Genomic DNA, 23,888 nt, shown 5'->3' with positions numbered 1-23,888 from the left:
ATTGATATAGATCGATAAACAATTACTGGTCTCTTTGCCGGCTGAAGTTTCATTGAGCCTCCCTCTGTGCCCACTGGGAGATACATGGCCTAATGAGAGAGTGAGGGGGAGTGAGATGACGGGGGGGGGGGGTTGCTTCCACAGTCAGCCAAAATATCAATGAAACAGGGAAATATTTACAGAGATAACACTGAAAAGAAAAAAAAAAAGAAGCTTTTATGTCAAGTTAAATTTCACAAAAGTCTTTTTTTACACATTTTGATATACTCAGACAGTTTATTAAATAAGAATCTATTTGATTTGAGATGCATTCACCAGATAAAAACATAATTTAATTTGTCTCGAGGTGTGTCATAAGTGTACGTGAAGGTAAAACTACTGCTTCTCCTCGTGTTTAACTCTAATGGCAGTGAGCTGTTTCCAGACATTTTCCGTAAATTGTTTTAGGTCCTTCACAAACTGATGTTACACGAAGAGGCGGAGGTCAGGATCCTTATTAAGGTGTTAATGTCCCTAAAATAACCTTGTCAAAACTAGTTGTGTCTGTGACAAGTGGCCATTTGAAAGTGGAAGGAAAGGGCACTGTCATCAAAAGGAGGTCGCAAAGAGTTGTATGTGTTAAATACGCTGCGATAGGATGAGAAACCTCAAGGACAAGGGACAAAATGCAAGAGAACCACAAAGGTGGAGGTCTAATTACCTCTGAGGTTAATGTGATTACTCCCATTTGTCTATTGATCTATCCATCCATTTGTCTGTTTGTCAGGATTATGTAAAAAGTCCTACGTAGACTTTAATGGAAGGTTAAAGTAGAGGCCAAGTTGAAGCCTTATCAGCAGATCTATAAAAATCGGCAGTTTTACCCCGATGTAATACTGGAGTACACAAATGATTACAGTTACAGTTACATCCATATTAACAATTAGAATCATCCACTCAGACATTTCTTTTTGTCAAGCTTTGTCCACTAAGCTTAAGACGTTGCACGTAGGAGTGGAGAAATTGTCACAAATACAGAATTTAACTGCAGTTACCAGCATTTTCTTAGGTTTATTAAATGCTGGGGTGCTGTTGTGGGGGGGGTGTAAACATGACAAATTCAGGGGACCCAGCATTCCCAGGGGGCCAATACAGCAGTGGAGTGGGCCTGGAGAGTTACAGGAATAGTAAAGCATCTTCAGTTTCACTTTCACTTTGTACTGCCCTGACAATCACAGACCGCTAACCCCCCCCCCATGATAGAATTTTTTTTTTAAGTGACTTTCTTGTAGCAAGGGTCCAACAGGATTATGTTTCAGGCGGCCCAAAATTTGTAGCCGTGCCCAAGATTAAGTGTATTAAAAGGGTGATATTAAAGGGGACTTTTCCTCAGACTGCGAGACTCCTGTGCCTTTTTTAACTTCCATATTCCACAACAGTATCACTGGTACATAGCCATCTGTGGCCAAGGCTGTTTTAGGGTGTATTCACACCTGCCTTGTTTAGTCTGTTTAAAACAGACCAGAGTTCATTTGCTCCCTTGGTTCGGACCTTTTGGGCTGGTGTGAATAAAAACCACCGAACTCTGTTCCGGACCAAACAAGCGAACCGAGACCCAGTTGAAGAGGTGGTCTCGGCACGGTTCCATATGAACTCTGGTGCGGTTTGTTTGAGGTGTGAAAGCAGACTGGACCCGATCCGACACAGTTGGGTCTTTTGTACCTAACGAGCTCCCGTCATGTGTCGAGCATTATGGACAACAGAGTTTTACCAGAGACCAGAGAACCGCTCAGAGTGAGGATAGGCTACGGAGCTGAAAATGAGCCGTGGTCAAACTTGGAGCTCAGAACAGACACGCTGCCTTTTAGACATCTGGGCAGATGTGCATATAACACAACTGCTAGAAAGGACACATAAAAACTCGGACGTTTTCAGCTTGTTCAGTGAGAGAACGATTAGGATGACGGTTAGATTTGTCTGTTGTGCTTGAAAAGAAAAAAATAATAAACTACTTCATCATCCCCAGCAAACTTTACCTGCGTTAAGGAATTCTGTCCCTGGCTTAAATGAACGGTGATATAGGATAGCTACACACAGGTAAGCAGTACAGAGCACTAATGCTTTTTGATAACAGTCTTTTCATATACTAGCAGAATTCTAACTTCATACATCTTGTGTGAATAAGACCAACAGTCACAACATGATGTGCACACATGAGCGCTGTCCTCCGTAGCCGTTTCGCCCTGTGTCTTCGTCATTGAGAAATGAATTCTACAATATTGTAAACCTGACATTGCATCAAACGCTCTTGCTGCTCAAACTCTTGTGCAAACGCCTGCATCTGTAAAAACTGCTATGACGATAACAAAAACAGCATGCAAAATTTCCATGATTCTCTCCTTTCACTTTGGACTCGGCGCTTTAATCGATATTGTTTATTTCTGTCCAGTGGATGAACAACCTCAGCATATGTGGTTTTGTTACAGATTTTGGTCCACTTACAAAAATGTACAATGTGAATGCGAACTGCACCAAATAATAATAAAAAAAAAAAAAAAAAAAAAAAAAAAAAAAAAAATTTGGTCTGGACCAAAGCAGGTCAACTATGGGACTTTCCTGGTGTGAATACACCCTTACTCTTTAATATGGTAAATGGACTGAACTTATATAACGAATCCTCTACACCTTCATGGTGCCCAAAGCGCTTTACAATTCCTCACATTCACCCATTCACACACACACTCATACACCAGCGGGCAGCTGCTGCCATGCAAGGCGCTGCCTGGCCAGTGGGAGCAATTTAGGGTTCAGTGTCTTGCCCAAGGACACTTCGACGCATGGACAGTCGGAGCCAGGATTCGAACTGCCGACCCTTTGGTCATTGGACGACCTGCTTTACCAACTGAGCCACAGCTGAATATAACAATATGAGCACATGGCTGGAGCTGCCTTCAATGCTTACCTCCATCTGGACCAGTCAGGGTACACTATGTCATTTTTAGTTCCCCTTCCCTTGTACAAATACCCACACTGAAACAGGAGACAAAATACACCCTTTAAACAACATTCCAATGACTAAAACATGTGTCCATTTCTGTCCATCTATTCTGTAACACAACCCCACAATTTTCCGTCTTAAAACAGAGTGAACAATGCCTCTAAAGCCCTTTGTTTAAACTTGGAATTTAAACAAATGCTAGCTTCTAAGTAAAAGGAGGAAAGCAGTGGTCGTAATTTGTGGTTTGTTTGTGGTTAAATAATATTGTGGGAAAGGAGGGACAAGGACAATCGGCCTCAGAGGACGTCTGCGCTCTCTGACCGCCCTTCTGGTTTTCTCATTGTCAGCAGCATCAGCTGTGTCATATAGCATTGCTAAGCAGCTGGCTATTAATTATAAGTCATGAAAAGGACACTAGAACGATCAGTAGGCTGCACAGACAGAATAGCATAGGTATCTCCTAGTGTTCAGCATTTGGCTATTTACTTATATATGTGCATGACACTTTCGGATCAAAGTCCAGGAAACAGCGAATCTGCACTGGACCCATCATCTCACTGCACTGCAACATTAAGTTTACATGAACAGAAGGTCAAGACTGTGTGGATAGTTCATCAACAGAAGGAAAGTCTGGATGTTTAAGTTTGAAGACGACTTTTTCTCACAGATCTCTTTTTACGGTTTGCTGCCAGAAAAAGGAGGTTTATTTCCATCCTTCAATCACAGCCAGGTTGACAATGTGCCGAACAGGGCTTAGACAAAAAAAAATATTTCTGGAAAGCTTTGACAGCGTTGTGTACGTGCGCTCTGGGCTTTTGTTCTGGTGTTCATACAGGATGTCGATGCTGTTTTGACAGAGAAAAGACGCTGAACTTAATAGCGTACACACTCTATACATGGCTGCTATCAGAAGCCTCTTTGAATGAGACAGCCTCTGTGTGTTTTTGAAAGTGAAGATCATAGTCCATAATGATGAAGTCTACAGCTATAGGTCAGACCAATGAAGTAACTATGAAATAATGCAATTCAGGAGGCTGACAAAAGTAAGTGATCTGTGATAGCTGTGGATCTTAATGAATACACCTTTTCAAATAATGAACAACAAGATAGAACCAAGCTCTATGTTTACATGTTTGATGTTTTTTGCTTACTGTTTGCTGGGGGACCTATGACTTTTGGCCAATTAGTAATAGTCAACTATATTTCTAGACCAGTGTTTCTCAACCTTTTTGAGCCATGGCACATATTTTACATTACAAAAATCACAAGGCACACCATCAAACAAAAAATGTCACAAAAAGTATATATATTTTTTGAAAAATAATGCAAATCTAGTCTCATTTTACTTACTCGATGTGAAACCTAAGCCTGTTTAGTTCAACACAAACCTGATGTTCTAGCAGGAATTGAAGAAAGACGCCAGGCTTTTGGAATGAGAAACCTGAGAGGGATGTGTCAGTGACCCCTCCGACCCCGGGTTATGGATTGAGATTCGTATAATAAAGGCATATCCCCTCACCCTAACCCAAACCGCGGGTCTCGTGGGTAACCTGCTGATCTGCACATCACTAGTGAGGGGGGCTTTATCAACAGAATGCACCGCATTGGGGCCGGTTCACTTTCATTTTCACTTTGCAAAGGGAAACTGTTGTTGTAGAGTAGATCATTGACACGTGCAGTCGTACAAATCTACACTATATTGCCAAAAGTATTCGCTCACCCATCCAAATAATCAGAATCAGGTGTTCCAATCACTTCCATGGCCACAGGTGTATAAAATCCAGCACCTAGGCATGCAGACTGCTTTTACAAACATTTGTGACAGAATGGGTCGCTCTCAGGAGCTCAGTGAATTCCAGCGTGGAACTGTGATAGGATGCCACCTGTGCAACAAATCCAGTCGTGAAATTTCCTTGCTCCTAAATATTCCACAGTCAGCTGTCAGCTGTATTATAAGAAAGTGGAAGTGTTTGGGAACGACAGCAACTCAGCCACGAAGTGGTAGGCCACGTAAACTGACGGAGCGGGTTCAGTGGATGCTGAGGCGCATAGTGCGAAGAGGTCACCAACTTTCTGCAGAGTCAATGGCTACAGACCTCCAAACTTCATGTGGCCTTCAGATTAGCTCCAGAACAGTGTGCAGAGAGCTTCATGGAATGGGTTTCCGTGGCCGAGCAGCTGCATCCAAGCCATACATCACCAAGTGCAATGCAAAGCGCCGGATGCAGTGGTGTAAAGCACGCCGCCACTGGATTCTAGAGCAGTGGAGGCGCCTTCTCTGGAGTGACCAATCGCGCTTCTCCATCTGGCAATCTGATGGACGGGTCTGGGTTTGGTGGTCGCCAGGAGAACGATACTTGTCGGACCGCATTGTGCCAAGTGTAAAGTTTGGTGGAGGGGGGATCATGGTGTGGGGTTGTTTTTCAGGAGCTGGGCTTGGCCCCTTAGTTCCAGTGAAAGGAACTGTGAATGCTTCAGCATACCGAGACATTTTGGACAATTCCATGCTCCCAGCTTTGTGGGAACAGTTTGGAGCTGGCCCCTTCCTCTTCCAACATGACTGTGCACCAGTGCACAAAGCAAGGTCCATAAAGACATGGATGACAGAGTCTGGTGTGGATGAACTGGACTGGCCTGCACAGAGTCCTGACCTCAACCTGATAGAACACCTTTGGGATGAATTAGAGCGGAGACTGAGAGCCAGGCCTTCTGTCCAACATCAGTGTGTGACCTCACAAATGCGCTTCTGGAAGAATGGTCAAAAATTCCCATGAACACACTCCTAAACCTTCTGGACAGCCTTCCCAGAAGAGTTGAAGCTGTTATAGCTGCAAAGGGTGGACCGACATCATATTGAACCCCATAGACTAGGAATGGGATGTCACTGAAATCCATATGCGAGTCAAGGCAGGTGAGCAAATACTTTTGGCAATATAGTGTATATCACACTGCTTCCTTCCAGTACCAATCAGGTGAAATTGGATAATCTTCCACGGCACACCCCATGATTTCTCATGGCACAGTGGTTGGGAAACACTGCTCTAGACGACATTTGAAGTGATTTCAATGGTGCAGGCAAATGTGCACTGTCAGGATAAAATCATTATGGTTTTGGTAGCTCCTGAGGTCATTTTTGTGGAAAGTGGTCATGAAACTTGAACCTTGGTGTTTTCTTTGATGGGGCTTTTAAATTTGACAGAAAGATCTCGTTTGTTGTCAAGACCAGCTTCTTTCAGTTGCGTCTTTTAGATAAGGTGAGACCATACCCCCCTGTAAACCAGTTTGAGCATGTTGGCCATCTGTTTATTTCATCTCAACTGTATTACTGTAATTTGCTGTATTATGGGATGGACCAGTCCTCTATCCACTGGCTGCAGATGGTCCAAAATGCAGCAGCTCGCACTCCCATACCAGCTTCCCATCACTGGCTTTCTGTCACTTATAGAATCCAGTTTGAGATTTTATTGCATGTTTTTTAAGTGCCTGAATGGTTTGACACCCCCTTACCTTTCAGAGCTTTTAACTGTCCTGAGAAACATGATCCTCAAATCATCTGATTGTAGACGTACCAAGTCAGAGCCTTTTCTGTGACAAGTCCAAGGCTCTGGAACATTCTGGCCCAACATCATATACGCACAGTCCATTAAACATTTAAATCTCTTTTAAAGGTGCACCTATTTGCACTGCAAGTGTGTGATTTTTATCAGTTTTATCTTCTGGTTGTGTTTTAGATGCTATTTATCATATTACTGTGTATTTGTTTTTATCAGTTTTAGTATATCTTATATTTATACTTATTTTACTAGTTTCAGCATATCTTGAATCTGCAGATTTGTACAGCACTTTGGGCACTTTGCATTGTTTGAAATGTCCTCTATAAATAAACTTGACTCAAGTCAGTCTTTTTTCCCTCTTGTTATTCCAGCAAAATCATACAAACAGTCACATAAATATGCCAACAAACAATAGATGTGTTTTGTTTTTCCAGTACAAAACAGGAGGTTGAAGAAGTAATAAATTAAATACCTGGTGACAGATATTGTATTTGCCCAGAAATGTAACAACAGAATCCAATTTGATGTCTGTAAAGAATGATGAGGGTGATGCAAACGAACATTAATGAAAACACAGTAATTTACTTGCAGATGTAGGGGTGTACACTCTGGGCTTTTACTTTGATTCATTCTTCCTCTGTGGTTAAATCGTCAAAGTAGCTCTAGCACCCCCTGTAGGCAGAGCTGCCGGTCATTTAAATACCACTCTATGTCTCAATATGTCAAGTCAATCACAACGCACAAACCTCAAATTATTGCAAATACTCTCAACATTATGTCTCCAATCTGATGGTCTAGATCAGGGGTGTCAAACTCATTTTAGTTCAGGGGCCACATTTAGCCAAATTTGATTTGAAGTGGGCCGGACCAGTAAAATAATAACGTAATAATATACTGACAATATCAACTCCAAACTTTTCTCCATGTTTTAGAACGAAAAAAGTAAAATTACATTATAAAAATGTTTACATCTAAGAACTATCCTTTAAAACAATGTGAATAACAGAAACAAACTGAAATTTCTTAAAGAAAAATAACTGCAATTTTAACAGTTTTATGCTTCAGTTTATCATTTACACATGTATATTATAACTGACAGATTACAGTGCATCTACAAATACTCAAAACATTTAATAACAGACTGAATATTGATACTTCAGACATTTCAGGTTCATACTTGTTCAGGTTATTCTTTTTTTTATGAGAAATTATAGTTTGTTTTAGTATAAATACAGTAAAATGACATAAAAATGTTTACATTTACAAAGAGAAAATTTTCGAGTTGTCATTATGTATAGGTTATTATAATCATATTTTACTGATCTGACCCACTTGAGATTGAATTGGTCTCAATGTTGAACCTGAACTAAAATGATTAATATTTTCAGTGTAATTTTTGCATTTCACAAATTCATCCCGCGGGCCGGAATGGACCCTTTGGCGGGTCGGATTTGGCCCCCAGGCCACATGTTTGACACTCCTGGTCTAGATTCTTCCTGTTCTGAAGATTGAGCTAAAAGTTCAAAAATAAAAAAAAATACGTAAAGCTTCCATCCCATATGTATCATTTATCGTTTTATATTTTATGTGAACATTTAAAGTCATCCAGCTATCAACAATAAACATAACATGGTGCTGCATGTAATACATAGCTCAATGCGGTGAGGAGACAGTATGTTTTAATAGATAGTAAAGCTATAATACCAACAAAGTGACAGCTACACTTAGTTTAAAGACATTTGCTGATAGTCGTCCTTAGATCATTATCCTCCTATAGTTAATGATAAAGTCTATGCTCCGCTGGAAACACTATGTTAAAAGCATCAGGGAGCGGATAAGACATGGCTGCCTAGTCTGGGTCATGTGGGAGCTGTATGGACTGCCACTGGGTTAAGTGGTCCTGACTGACTGGAAGTAATTGTGATGCTAGTGGGCAGTTATCCAAGGTGTGACAAACCTAGTATTACCGACCTCCCTCACACTGCATCTCACACTATTAATGTTACTCTTACTGCTGTTCGTTTGGATTGAGACTTTTAGTTCTAATTGAAGAGTGCAAACATGTGCTGAAACAGGAAGTACAAGTAGTCTTTTTATACCTGGACATGACACAGGTAGTGATGTAACATATACAAGTTTGGATGCATTTAAAAAAACGAATAAATAAAAATCAAGGTAGACTTATGACTTTCACTCATAAGGACCCGGTGTGACATTTGTGGCAGTTCCCAAATGAATTTTTCTCTATATTTAATCATCCTCAAGTGGTTTATCACCATTTTTTGTAATATTATTTTCTGTATTTTGTGTTTTGTTTTGTTTTTTTCAGTGAAAATCAGGTATTTTCCAACATTTAATTCACTGATCATGCACATGTTCAGAGTAAAGTTGAGGATTATTATATCAGAAATAGAGAAAACTGAAGAAAAAGTGACTTTTTCAGCTAAATCTATCATTAACTGAACATAAACCAAGTTTCTAGACCCACTGTCATCAATCCAACTCAGTGGATTTTACCGGTGAATCAGTGTTGTAGAAGATGACGGTGTTTCCACGTTTAGTACGGAGCCTCTGAATGTCCAAATGGGTCATATCTGATGACCATGAATAGACGAAAAACTGCATTCTACGTCAATTATTTACATGGATTAGTGGGTCAACAGGGAGTAAGCCATTTATATCAGTAGATGATTTTGGTAGATGATGGATGTTTGGGTCTTTATAGGTTAAAAGGTCAAATGCATTTTTAAAAAAAATCATAGCTATGAGTTGTCATTTGTTTCAGATTTACATTTTGCAGATTTCCCTCATTCAATTCTCAAATAAAAATGGTAAAAGTATAACATACTTATTTAAACAGATCAGAATGTTAACACTTAACTTAACCATTTATAAATGAAATGTCAAAGTCTAATACATTCAATAGCATCCAATGACAGATTATGCCATTTAAACTAATAGTGTCTCTGAAAATTGTTTTTCATGCCAGTGGGAACACAGGAATAAGAATCACAGCGGGACATGAGAGCCTTAAGTTAATTAGGAAGGAGCCTTAAATATGAGGGGATAGGACTGATGAATTGGGAGCCTGGGGAGATGGGAAAAAATGCAGTAATATCACTCTCAGTGAGTCAATTAATTCAGGATTCAGTCTGTATTGAAAAAAGTGAAGGCATATGATAAAGTACCTGCATAATGAAGAAAATTGTGCAAGTGGATACAATATATGTACATTTAGTGTGTCTTGACATGTTCATGCATGTGTTTCTTATGATATCCAGAGAAAACCGAGGGTTTGAGTCATCCTCCTGCAGAAGTGTCTTCATTTTCCCACTAGTAGGCAGCTGAGTGGGATTCACTGACCCTACTACAATGTACTCCACCACGCTGGGTGGTAGTGAGTCACTCAGTTTTTGTCATTCTTATATTTTCATGTTTTTCACTTGGGTGAACCATTATCTTTTGCCAACTGCACAACCTGCAGTTTGTCAAGACATGTCTTTTTCTAGCAGCTACAGTGTATAGATCACATGTGGTGCTCCAATGGGCACACACAGAATGTTTGTGGCACCATGATTCCACCTGATAACCATGTAATTCTAATTATACACAGCAGTGTTTTTGCACACTTATTTATGTAAATTTCTTTTACTTTTCATATTGATAATGTTTGTCGAGTACATAGTGTAGAAATTACAGTTCTAATTGTGTTTTAATAGTGTTGTAAAATGAATATTCGAGCATCTCTCTCTATATACAGGGTGGGGAAGCAAAATTTACAATGAACATTTAGTTGTTTTTTCTCAGCAGGCACTACGTCAATTGTTTTGAAACCAAACATATATTGATGTCATAATCATACCTAACACTATTATCCATACCTTTTCAGAAACTTTTGCCCATATGAGTAATCAGGAAAGCAAACGTCAAAGAGTGTGTGATTTGCTGAATGCACTCGTCACACCAAAGGAGATTTCAACAATAGTTGGAGTGTCCATAAAGACTGTTTATAATGTAAAGAAGAGAATGACTATGAGCAAAACTATTACGAGAAAGTCTGGAAGATACTATTAAAGAAGAATGGGAGAAGTTGTCACCCGAATATTTGAGGAACACTTACGCAAGTTTCAGGAAGCGTGTGAAGGCAGTTATTGAGAAAGAAGGAGGACACATAGAATAAAAACATTTTCTATTATGTCAATTTTCTTGTGGCAAATAAATTCTCATGACTTTCAATAAACTAATTGGTCATACACTGTCTTTCAATCCCTGCCTCAAAATATTGTAAATTTTGCTTCCCCACCATGTATATATATATATATATATATATATATATATATATATATATATATATATATATATATATATATATATATACAGTATGATGTATATTAGAGCATCTACATATGAAAACAAAATATTAGTGCTGTCAAATGATAAAAAATTCTTAATAGGATTAATCACATGGTTGCTGTGGATTCATTTCGATTAATCCCAATTAACTATTATTCATTTTTAATTTGTATTAATTGCATTTCATTTTGCATGAGCAAGCAGACTCAAGAAAGAAGGGAACACATATGCACTTAACATGTTTGTTGCAAGCTGGGCGATGTGTTAGCCGAAGTGCTAGCAGAATCACCGACTAACGTATGCTTCACATTAGTCTGGTATTTTAAGGTAGAAGTGCTTCAGTGAAAAGAAAACTCCTTCCTGCAGAGTGTGCATAATACTTTGTCGGTCAACTGCTCCGTCTTAGGTTTTTTTTGTGCTCATATTTCCATCCAGAGGGCCAACATGCTGTTTAGTGTCTTCCATCTTTATGGGTTGGTTCTGCTGCCTGTCACTACTGGATCAACTGACCATTTGTTCATGCACGATGTTAACTCTACTTGGACAAACTGCCTGAACTATGTTGGCAGAGACATTCAGAGTCATTCTGAGCTGCAGATGGGTTAACTGCGTTAAAATTTTTAATCAGATTAATCATCATGATGATGATTAATCCGTGTTAATGTGTTAATTTTGACAACCCTGAAAAAATTTTTATTTATTTTTTTTTTTCATTGATAGTTTCTTTCCTGCTACTTTTATTATACTTGAACAGAGCAACTGTAACATAAAACTATTTCCCTTGGGATTAATAAAGTATTCTGATGATACTGAACTATATATTTTAGAGTCAAACCAATGACTTTAATGTAACATGATTTTTTCTTTTGGAATATATTTTTTGCTTCCAGATTTGGTTTCACATGTGTAAATTGCTGGTGAAGAAGATCATGTTTGCTAATTACTCAACAAAGCAGTCAGTTGACTCCAGGTTTTGCACGTCTCATAATTAACCTGTCCATTTCCTAGTCTCTTAGATGACAACAGTATCGGATCATTTATATAAAGACAGGCACAGCAATAGCTCCTCAAATGTGATGCCAAAAATATCTCCCCCAAATATATATTCAAAGTACACATTTGTCTCAAAGGTGATTTCTTAGTTTTTTTAAGGTATATTTCATGTGCTGATTTATGCTGAAGTCCTTTTTTTTTTTTTTAAGTGTGACTGACAGCTGTAACGCCCAATTACTGTCAACGTTCTATCAGATGCACAGATGGAATTCTATCAGCTTGTCAAAGAGTAGACCTCACCTACCCCTGTCTCTAAAAACTCCAAACTGTGTCAGTAGCAACATGGCAGCTCCTGTGACTGTGAAGACTTTGAATTCACTTTGGCAAACGTCCATTAAATGTATTGTTGTGGTTTACTATATATTAGGAATTATCGTGTATTTGGGATTATAGGAATGTTCACTGTGGCTTTTGGATCAGTCTTAATTAGTTTGCCCTTTGCGGCCCTTCTCTTCCTCCTGTAATGTTCTAATGTCTCCGTTTTGAAGTGTGCATGGCCACCTGCCACACAAAAATAAATGGGCAATCAGACAGGCTAGACTTCCATCTGCTGAGGAGTGTGTGCTGACTCACTGCATCACTGTCTGACATAGGACCTTCAACACCTCACACCAAGGACTGTGGAAAACATAATTCAGATCTCTATCCTCCGTATAGGACATTTTTGACAAATGCCGCATTCACAAAGAACTATCAAGGACTCGTTTTACGCTCTCCATCACATCTTCCTTTCTTTGCCATGTGGTAACAAGTTTTGTAGCCTTCTGAGCAGAAGAAGCTGGAGTGAATGAGACAAGACGCTGTGTTCAGACCTATTCAGTTCCTGAACTCCCTGTGCCTTTTGAGAACCTCCTCAGAACCTCCTCTGACTGAAGTTATACTTTACATCAACCACAGAATTATCCAAACGTATCTGAATGCCAAAGATACTTCATATAAAATGTAAACCCATGTGTCTCCCCCTACTCCCACCCAATCCCTCTCTTTCTTTTTCTCTTTCTTTACCCAAACTGGTCAAGGCAGACCACCATCCTCCAGGAGTCGGGGTCTGCTCGAGGTTTCTACCTGTTAAAATGAAGTGTTTCCTCACCACTGTCACCAAGTAGGGATGCACCGATACCACTGTTTTCCAGACGGAGTACGAGTACAAATCCTCACATTTGATTACTTGCCGATACTAAGTACCGATATGAGTACTTAATAATACCATTCCAGTTCTTAGCTACTTTGAAAATGTGCTTTATTGTCATTGTCGTTAGTCTGACTGTAACAAAGTGTTGCTACTGACATTTAGGGCCTGATTTACTAAAGGTTTGCACGTGTAAAAATGTATGCAATCTTGACTGTGCACACAAAAGCATGGTGAAGCTTATCTACTAACAGGGCACAACGAGGTTTGTGCCTCTCAAATGGGCAAAATGGCTCGTGTAACTCATTTAGTGTGTTTGCCCTGATTGAATATGCAATATGGGCATTTCTGCCAGAACGTGCAAAATTATTCGGAGGAGTAAGTGCAAATATTTATTAGCGAGTGCAATGTGATTTACCAAACCTGAAACTGATTTTGTGATTTTGCGTCTATATTTAGCATGTCTGAAAGGCAGGTTTTAACAGGCACAGCTTTGCGCAAAACAGGCTGCAGTTGTTATAGCGAGTAGGCACATAGGCACAACCAAAGGCAACACACAGAACCAATCTGGTTTTTTTTCATCAACATTTTTGGAATGACGGGAGAAAAAAATAATACTTTCAGACATTTGGCCCCCCCACTTTATGGACCTGCCCCCCACACCCGGTTCTACCTGTGGCACATCACCATTAGACCAGGACCTGACTCCTAAGAGACATCTCTCTCTCTTTCTCTCTGTCTCTTTCTCGCGCACATGCAAGGGAGAACGAATGGGATGGGTTCTAGTGCTGCACAACACACACACACACACATACACACACACACACACACACACATACACATACACAAACAACACTGTCCACGGTGTTGTGACTGGACTCCTGAACTGGCTATATAAGCGGATGTTTTTTTTTTATTTTTTTATCATGCCCACGGACTTAAAAGTTTTCATTCACCATACAGAGTGACATACAGAGAGAAGCTATTTATTTCACTAATAACACACTTCACCACTGATAAACAACAACAGAGAAATACCCATTCACCCCTCTGTGTGGAAAAAGAACAATTTCATATTTATGAGTGCTGGCATATCCCAGAGCAATTTTTACAGTGCACTGTCTCCATGACAACAACCAGTAGTGCACGCAAGATCCTCATTTAATTAGGGCGGTCTCCAAGACTTTGCGCCTGTTTTCATTTAATCTTACTTGATCACCCATGACCCGCAAATCAATAGCACACGCATTTTTTAGCACGAGCAAGCACATTTGCACGTTATTTGCGATCTTAGTAAATCAGGCCCTTACTGTGTTGGAATGAGCGTTTCTCAATCTATCCACCAGAGGGCACCACTCTTAATTAACCACACTTGCCAAATATCATGAAGAAGGGTAAGACGAAGAAGAAAGTGAATAATAACAAACACTTCGACGACAGAGGAAGTAATCCTAATGGGGATAGTAATGTTGATATTGATGAGGGTAGTTGTCATAAACATGTCAGTAGTTTTTCACTAGCTCACAGTCGCTCTTTGAGAAGTTTCACTACTTCCACGGCTCCTGCTGGTACTGCTTCTCCATCTGGGTTCGCACAGAGCCTTACATATAAGATAATATGATGATCTTTATATGGCTCTGGGTATGCATTCACTAGCTCCTGGAAAACGAACAGAATTACGTACGGAATATACGCAGAGGACAGACAGTAATGCTCTGTTCATATCTGTCTGTGTCTTTAATGTAATTTGCAGTCACCATTACGATTGTTTATGTTGAAAAATCTCCTCACTGCTGACATTAGTCCTTGGCCGCATCATCGTCAGTGCTCCAGAACATATCAGGATTCCGGATAAACATTTCATTAAACAAAGAGGCTCTCAGTTCATCATCTAGAGGACAATACGAAAGAAAATGTGATTCATTTTCCACTTTCCCCAAATCACACAGTTTGCAAAGTCTGTTTTCTTCTGGGATTTGTGTAAATCTCCCAGTTTCTAAGGCCAAGGGAAGGATTCCTGAACACAACTGAGCAATTAGGACATTTGGTTCCTGGTCAAGATGTTGGGATCTTTTACTCATGGAAAGGCCCCACAAATGCAGAAAGATACATAAAGCTTTTATAGCAACATATTTTTCCATTAGCATGTCTTTTTTCAAGGAAGGACTTTAAATGCTAAACCACTAAACTGTATCTATTACAACAGTATAGCTTTGCAGTACAAGAGTCTGGGTCCTGAACTGGCCTACCTGTAGTCCAGACCTTTCATCAGTTGAAAACAATCTGCATATTATTAAATGAAAATTACAACAAAGAGCATCCAGTACTGTTGAGAAGGTAATTTCCTATTTCAGACAAGAATGGGACAACTTTCCTTCCCCAAAACTCCAATAAATGGTCTCCTTGACGTTTACACACTGTTGTTAGAAGAAGAGCAGATGCTACACAGTGATAAACATGGTGTAAAGATGTGTTGCTAACATCAGATTTTTCTTAAAATAGTAAATTATATCATTTTAATCATTCAGTTTTTATTTATGTTACACTGTGTCCCAACTTTTTTGGAATTGGGGTTGAATATTATAAACAAGGGAGGACTGAAACTGTAGTAAGCATGACTTTACAGTTTGAACAAAAGGAAAAGTGGAATCATTTGGATGCAGATTATTCAACGCATGTTTTGGCTTCTTTGAAGTTTTTGTACCAATTAATGTTACCAACAAGCGTAGTGTCTCAGACAGTAATGGTTCATGCTTTAGTAAAGCTGAATTTATCTTGCTATTTGCCCAGGAAGCGAAACGGATGCAAATACACCAATGCATAGACACGCACCAATTCAGCCACTGGCAAGCGATGTTAGGGGTTTAGGTAAGGGGGTAAATTGCTTTGGTCAGCTCATGTTGTGAATCTATTAGAACAGATTTACATTTTTATATGCTCACAGGTATGCGAGCACACACAGGTTCCCATATAAATAAGGAGGTAAGAACACACATCTACACTCACACCTACAAACAGTTGGAGGCAAAAAAAAAAAAAAAAGTTTAATCATTTAGGTTTGTGAAGCATTCGGGAGGATTTAAAGACCTTCCACTGGTACCTTAAAGGCCTGAAATGTGTGTGTCGGAGAGTGAGGGAGTTTAAGTGTGACAGTGTTTCTGTAGGTCTGTGAAGATGCCTTTAGGAGGTTTCACGGCTTAAGAGATGAATTATCTTCTTCCCGTCTGTGTTTGCACACAGCATAGACATCGAGAGACAGAAGAGGAAGCAGAGGAGGCCTGATAGATCGTCTGACAACACTGTCGGCGCTCACCCTCCTATACGTAACATATAATACGTGCAGTGTTTCACTTTCAGTATTCCCGTCAATGTAACACGTTGACGTTACTGATCTGCACGTTAATGAGCATTAGTGCATTTGTCAGTACTTTGTGTCTTATAATGGGATTATGGTGTTGTGTATTTACCTGTGGAGACCCTGCCTGTGTTTTCAGTGTTCTTGTTGTTGTGTAGTATTCATGATGTATCTGGACGTCCATCTTTAGGCAGTGAGTGTGTACCTTCAGCCAATAACTGCATCATTTAGAGTGAGTGCAGTGTTGTTTAGTAACCAAGTCAGGGTTTCTGCAGGTATCAACAAATCTAATTTAATGCTTTTTAATGCTACTTTAACCCTTTCATGTATAGTGGTCACTACAGTGGACAGCTATGCTACAGCTGATCTCTTATATATTCATGGATTTTTTTTTGTTTGTTTGTTTTTGCACATATCTTTATTAAAGTTTTAAGACACTACATATCTTTTCTGACATGAATTGGTAACATTGTGTAGATCTCCCCTGAGCATACTGTCACCCCCAGAACTACAAGCCCCCCCCCCCCCCCCCAACCTCCAGTTTTCACACAATTTATCTGTAAATACATGTTTCTTCATTTCAAAAATTAAATGCAAGGTGTCCAGCTGAATGGACATTTTTGTAACTTCATGTAAAATAGGTTCATAAAATCATTTTTATTATTATTATAAGCAGTAGTAGTATGTCTTTTTTTTTTTTTTACTTTATTTTTTGTTTTTTATATAGTTTTTATTTATTTATTTATCTTTCATAAGAAAATGTTCAATTGCATTGTTTTTTTCATGCCTAAACAAGAATAAAAACACTCAGGAAAAAAAATCTTGATTAAGGTTCTCATAATTCGTGCATGAAAGGGTTAAACAAATGTAATGCCCACATCCAACTGCAGATACAGTTTTACATATAGTTTTATGACAGTTATTATGTTGAGTTGGCTTTGAGTCTTGGCTTTTTGGAACCTTAAGTGCCCATATTTGGACCAAAGGGCAGAGTAACATGAGTCAAAGGGGTCATAGGTGAGCTAATGCTAAATGCTAGCTCAGTAAATGGTAAACGTCATCACTCCCTGTGAAACTTAATCATGTCTTGTTAGTAGAATCTCTTAACCACAACTGCAGTGGAGGTGTCTTTCAGGAAAAGTGTTTTTCATTAAATAAATATAAACTCAAGAAGTTGACGGGCAAGCGAGCTGTCATACAGACTTGTCAATCAAAGCCTGACAGCAGAAATCAAAGCCTTCTACTTACAATGAGATCTCATTGTTTGAGCAATAATGTAAAAATGTACCAACAGATCACTTATTAGAAGTTCCAAATGAAATGGATGACACTAGAATAAAAATTAAAAAAGCAAAAAATAAAAAAGTACTTCAGTATCTTTATAGAGAAGTTCTTTTCCACTGCATAGTACCAGCTTCACTCGACTCGTACAGAACCATCGCTTTTCCACTGCATTTGGTATCACCTCAGCACAAATGAGATGGGTGTGGTCAGTGGAGTCGAAAATGTTGTGACGTCATTTTTAGGCGGCATAAGTCTCACTTGGTGAACAGTAAACAATAACAACAATGGATGACATCGAGGTGATAATGAACTTGTTGCTCGGTTTCTGCCTTTTTGTCACAGAAAAGGTGAAACGAGAGAACCAGAAACGGATACAAGCGGTGAGACGGTGTCAAGCCTGCCACCAGACGATAGTCTGGTTTTGTCTGTCTTGTCTGTCTTGTGTGTCATTTCCTGTTTTATTTTGTTAAGTTTCCCTCGTGTGTCTTGTCTGGTGTCTTTGCTTCCTTTCCCTGATTGTGTCCACCTGTGTGATTACCTGACTCCGCCCTAATTTGTTCCACCTGTGTCTCGTTGTCTTCCCTCCCTTTTGTGTATTTAAGCCCTGTCTTTCCCTTTGTTTGTCGCCAGTTCGTATTTTCCTTGTGAGATACCTACCAGCGTTTTTGATCCTGTCTGTCTGCCTGCCTATCTGTGTATGACCCGGTTTGCCATCTCGTTTTTGCCTGTCTGCCTAATCCCTGTTGGTTTTTCTGCCTCATCCTGACCTCGAGTGTTTGACCTCTTCGCCTGATTTTTTACGTCAGGGTTCCGACGCGTACTACCGATCCGGATAGAGGGTTCTCGTCCCCAGTCCGGTGTACTAACCCTGAGAAGAACCCAGCGTCCATTATCCTCAAGATTTTGTTCATTATCATTTTCATTGAACTGTCAGTGAGCTTGGTGTTGAATAAACACTGTGAACTTTTACATCTGTCTCTGGGTCATGCATGTGGGTTCAGTTTTCGTACACTGAACATCACAGACGGAACACGCTTGAAAAGCAAAGGAGGGTTATGAAAGCCATATGGAAGTATGAAGCTGAAGACCTGTGGATGAGAGCTGCCAAAAGACGACGTCTGACGGTAAGCTAATGTGTTATATACAATAGATGTCGCATTGAACGACATTTTTTGTCAGTATAGGCTATCTGAAGATCTTCTCTGCTTTCATTCTTGTTGTTGTATATGGTGTTTGCATTAGATGCTTACGCCTTGTCGCACATGTGATGACACTCCCTCTGACCAATCAGTGGCCAGCAGTGAAATTTCAGTGCCGACTCAGCCCGCATAGAACCTCGCCTGAAGTGGTATGAAAAAAAAGGATGGTTACCAGTTAGAACCCCCAGTGGAAAAGTGCTAAAACTGTGTAGAGTCTAGTCGAGTCAAGCCGAGTCGTACTGGAAAGGTGCAGCAGAAAAAGAGGCATAAGCCCATGGGACCTCGGGCTTTTTAGATCCAACCCCAGTGGCTGTTAGGGGTATTACAACTTTGATTTTTTATTTGGTGCTGAGATCTGTATCCCACGAGCATCACCCTGTGTTTGGCCCTTGCCCCTTTTCGATAGTAAAACTCCAATTCCCTAAACGTATCGGTCTATTTTAAACATTTTCAGGACCCTATTCTATAACCACACACATCATCTTGGGTGGTTTCCTGCAGAACAACAAAGACTGTCTTCTGTGAGATGATAAAAAAATCCTTCAAATGGCATGAATTGACTCTGCTTCTCTAAGAAAAATGTAAAATAATGAATAATTAACTGCTGTCTGACTGTCTTTATATGGTCTCCAGGAAAACTTTTCTGGCAGAAAAAAAAAAAAAAAAAAAAAAAACAACTTTCTGATTGTGCTTTGGCTGAACTCGTCCAATTCTCTTTCTCGGCTTAGTGTACTATTCATTTACACTGGGAATCATTTTTTACGTGCTCTGCCAAGCCAACATTTTCTTTAACATTTAAAATACGGAGCATGATTGAAATGTTATTCATCCACTGTTTGAAAACTTGTCTATGATTTTGTTTACTTTTGTGCTTAAGTGACATCCAACAAACGCTAACTAGTTTTCAGCCGTTGTGTGAGTGCGGTTTTACACATCACATGTGCTGTTTGCGAGCGATACCTTAAAACTTGGTTGCTTTTAATGAAAACGTTCTACTCTGTGGATAGTAATATGAAAAACCTGGGGATTCCACTGTGAGTACAGGGTGGGGAAGCAAAATTTACAGTATTTTGAGGCAGGGATTGAAAGACAGTGTATGACCAATTAGTTTATTGAAAGTCATGAGAATTTATTTGCCACAAGAAAATTGACATAATAGAAAATGTTTTTATTCTATGTGTCCTCCTTCTTTCTCAATAACTGCCTTCACACGCTTCCTGAAACTTGCGCAAGTGTTCCTCAAATATTCGGGTGACAACTTCTCCCATTCTTCTTTAATAGTATCTTCCAGACTTTCTCGTAATAGTTTTGCTCATAGTCATTCTCTTCTTTCCATTATAAACAGTCTTCATGGACACTCCAACTATTTTTGAAATCTCCTTTGGTGTGACGAGTGCATTCAGCAAATCACACACTCTTTGACGTTTGCTTTCCTGATTACTCATATGGGCAAAAGTTTCTGAAAAGGTATGGATAATAGTGTTAGGTATGATTATGACATCAATATATGTTTGGTTTCAAAACAATTGACGTAGTACCTGCTGAGAAAAAAAACAACTAAATGTTCATTGTAAATTTTGCTTCCCCACCCTGTACATCCCATCCCTTATGAGACAATACATGTAGCTCTTGGCTATAGCGGTGTTGTGCGATAGTGCTGCTGGCCAACACACACTCGGTCCTAGTGAACTACTTCCCCCTGTATTCTCCCTCACACATACTCAGCCAAGGTGGGGTTTTTTCAGCTCAACATGTTATACCTAATCCTTTCTGGGTTATCTCTCCTGCACAGATACACTATGAGTGTGTATATGTGTGTGTGTGTGTGTGTGTGTGTGTGTGTGTGTGTGTGTGTGTGTGTGCACCAGTGAAATGAAGATTAGTTGCATTAGCCGTTATTGGGTTTGACCGTGTTTTTTCCCCCAAAAAGCCGAGGCATTTATACAGGAGTGTGTGAGCTCAGGAGGGTGTGACTAAGTTCATGCTGTACGTGTGAGTACTTAGGTGTGCCCTGGGAAGATGTTCGAGCGTAAAGAATACGAAGGCCAAACAAATCACCTGCAACAGCCAAAGAAAAGCTGGATTGAAGCATGTTGAGCGGATTGCGGCGCTTCCATTCAACGGCTATTTTGCATTCTGCTGCTTTTTACGTGTCTTCGTTAGGATTCTACTCGCATTTCTGACAAAGTGGTGTGTCATGGATTTTTGTTTGGCATAAGAGCATGACATTTCTGAAAAAGGGTGATAATCAATAAAGAAAGCTTCTTTCAATGCTAAAGTGCCCCTTTGGCACATCTCGCCTTTTCTCTGACGTACACACATAATGTCTCACTCTGCTTCTTTTACTGCAGTCTCACAGCCACAATGAGAATATAAAGTCTGTACACACACAGGCGGAGGATAGAGTCTGGAAAACTGATGTGACAGTGGGATTTATTGCATCTTAATTATTCAAAAGTGTGTGAGCAATGTTGAATGAGAACGAGGCAGCGAAGGGGGCGAGGGATTGCAAAAGTAAAGAAGGAGAGAGGATGAAAAATGAAAGACGAGGGACCGAGCAGCCATATTTTTTAGTCATTTTGTCCTTTGTATTATTAACTGCGGCTTTATAATTTAAAAAAACTACACCGATTAATCATCTCAAGTATTTTTGTTATATTTTTTATTACCGAGGGTCAGCTAAGGGAAAAGGAGAGAACAACATGTGATCTGCATACACTGATTGGACAATAACATCAGATAAAAGCTTTAGTATTAACAGAAGTTATTACGGTACATATTTAAGAGTCTCATAATGAGATCTGGTACCATTACAACTAGTCTCACTCTACATCTTGCATTAAATACTTTTTTATACTTATCCTGATACAGATCAAATTAATAGTAAGTACAAATTGGGTCAGAGGTAAACAATATTGGTACATGTTAGACTGTGCTAAAATAAACTAGAGCTTTAAAATGAACAGATAAACAAACTATCGGTGCTTTTTCATATATATGGAAGGTTTATACCAGTGTTTTTCAACCTTAGGGTCAGGACCCCATGTGGAGTCACCCGGAATTCAAATGGGGTTACCTGAAATTTCTAGTTATTGATAAAAATAGAAAATAAAAACAAACCTTGTAAATACAAGCTGGACTGACTGTACATATCCTGACCAAGGAAAATAAAATTCTCACTTTGTGCAGTAATCTACACCTGGCTTTACTGCCTACGTCCATAATAATATACATTATATAGACTAAATGTCATCTAACATTAATGTTTATTTGCAACATAGTATAGCAAACTATTACATGATCAAAAACAAATTAATTTTAGCAAAAAAAAAGTCTCATTTGTGATGATAAAATGAGGTCACGAGCCAAAAAAGGTTGGAAACATTTGATTGTCACTGATTTTATTTTAAATGCAGTTTTCAACTTATGAAAGTGAAATGTGTATAGCATCATTACAAACCCTACAATTATTACATTTATAAACATCTGTATACACAGGTATGTGTATTCATTTGTGTAGTATAGATCCAGCTCTGAATGAGCAGACATTAATGTACAGTGGAAACTCACAATACGAGTTTAATTTGTTATAACTGCTCGTTTTGCAGTTTACTTGCTTTATGAATCAGTTTTCTCCATTGAAATGAAATTAAACATAATTAATCAGTTAGCTCCCCAAAAAACACCCAAAAAAAGTTTTTAAAACAGAAAAAGTGCAGTTACAAAGAAAATAACACTTATATTAAAAAAAAACTGGTTTTATTAACTTATTTACCTTTAAAATCAGATGATCATGTGCGCAAGGAAGACGGAGGAGGAGGAGGAGGAGGAGGAGGAGGAGGAGGTTTAATCTCTAGAAGGAGAATCTTCTAGTAAAACGCCAGGTAGAAGAATTTTTGGCGATTTTTCTCTCTCTTCAGTTATTCAGAACTTTTTTTTAAATTAGCGAAAATGAACAGTAAAATACAAAATAACTCACTGGTTTCTGTACATACAGGCAAGGAATAGGAACAGAGCCACATTATAGCTTCACTTAATTTGGTCTTTCTGGCCTCACTTTCATCACTGTCTGCACTTGCGGGTCGTTTCATTAAAAACCTATCCAGAGAAATCTGCTTTGATCTGCTTTTTAAAATGTTCTGAAAACGGGCCAGACTATTCTCATTAAATAAAACAGTTGCACGACCTGAACTTCATTTATGTGGATTTTTTTTTCAACAAAATTAGGAACCTCTGTCCACTTTGCCAACTAGTCTTTTGATTTACTCATAGAGATAACCTCCTCTGCTACTCTGTCCTCCTTCAGTAACTTCATAATCTCCTCCTCCATCTGAATGCTGCTGTTCTTGAATGTACTGTGGATTTCCAATCAGATTTCAAGACACAAATTCTTAAGAGCCGTGGCTCATAAAGTGAATTTCTCATACTGTGACGTTCCAATATAAAAACATCTCTTTTGTGAAAACTGTTCGGTGACATCTGTGACGATCTTTAACATCCATCCATCCATCCATCCATTTTCTTCCACTAATCCGGGGCCAGGTCACGGAGGCAACAGTCTAAGCAGGGATGTCCAGACTTCCCTCTCCCCAGACACCTCCTCTAGTCTCTGCGGCGTCTCCTAGGTCTTCCTCTTAGTGGGACATGCCTGGAACACCTCCCCAGGGAGGCATCCAGGAGGCATCTGAAGAAGATGCCTGAGCCCCCTCAGCTGGACCCTCTGGATATGGAGGAGCAGCAGCTCTACTTCGAGCTCCTCCCTGGTGACTGAGCTCCTCACCCTATCCCCAAGGGTGCGCCCAGCCACCCTACGGAGGAAACTCATTTCGACCGCTTGTTTCCAGGATCTTGTCCTTTCTGTCATGACCCAAAGCTCATGAACATCGGTGAGAGTAGGAACATAAACTGACAGGTAAATCGAGAGCTTCGCCTTTCAGCTCAGCTCCTTCTTCACCACGACAGACTGATACAACGCCCGCATCGC

General features: G+C 39.5%; 1 long non-coding RNA gene across 1 annotated transcript; it reads right to left on the bottom strand.

The window, feature by feature from the left end:
• Positions 1 to 13,794: 13,794 nt before the first annotated feature.
• Positions 13,795 to 23,073, bottom strand: LOC115413367 (uncharacterized). The gene is made up of 3 exons (XR_003934456.1): positions 22,938 to 23,073; positions 15,308 to 15,311; positions 13,795 to 13,807 (listed from the first exon to the last, which is right to left on the bottom strand). It is a non-coding gene; the product is annotated as an uncharacterized LOC115413367 (long non-coding RNA).
• Positions 23,074 to 23,888: the final 815 nt, after the last annotated feature.

The sequence above is a fragment of the Sphaeramia orbicularis genome, chromosome 22, assembly GCF_902148855.1.
Source record: "Sphaeramia orbicularis chromosome 22, fSphaOr1.1, whole genome shotgun sequence".
Lineage (NCBI taxonomy): Eukaryota > Metazoa > Chordata > Actinopteri > Kurtiformes > Apogonidae > Sphaeramia > Sphaeramia orbicularis.
The sequence above is the reverse complement of the archived record's forward strand: the minus strand, read 5'-3'. Positions and strand labels throughout refer to the sequence as shown.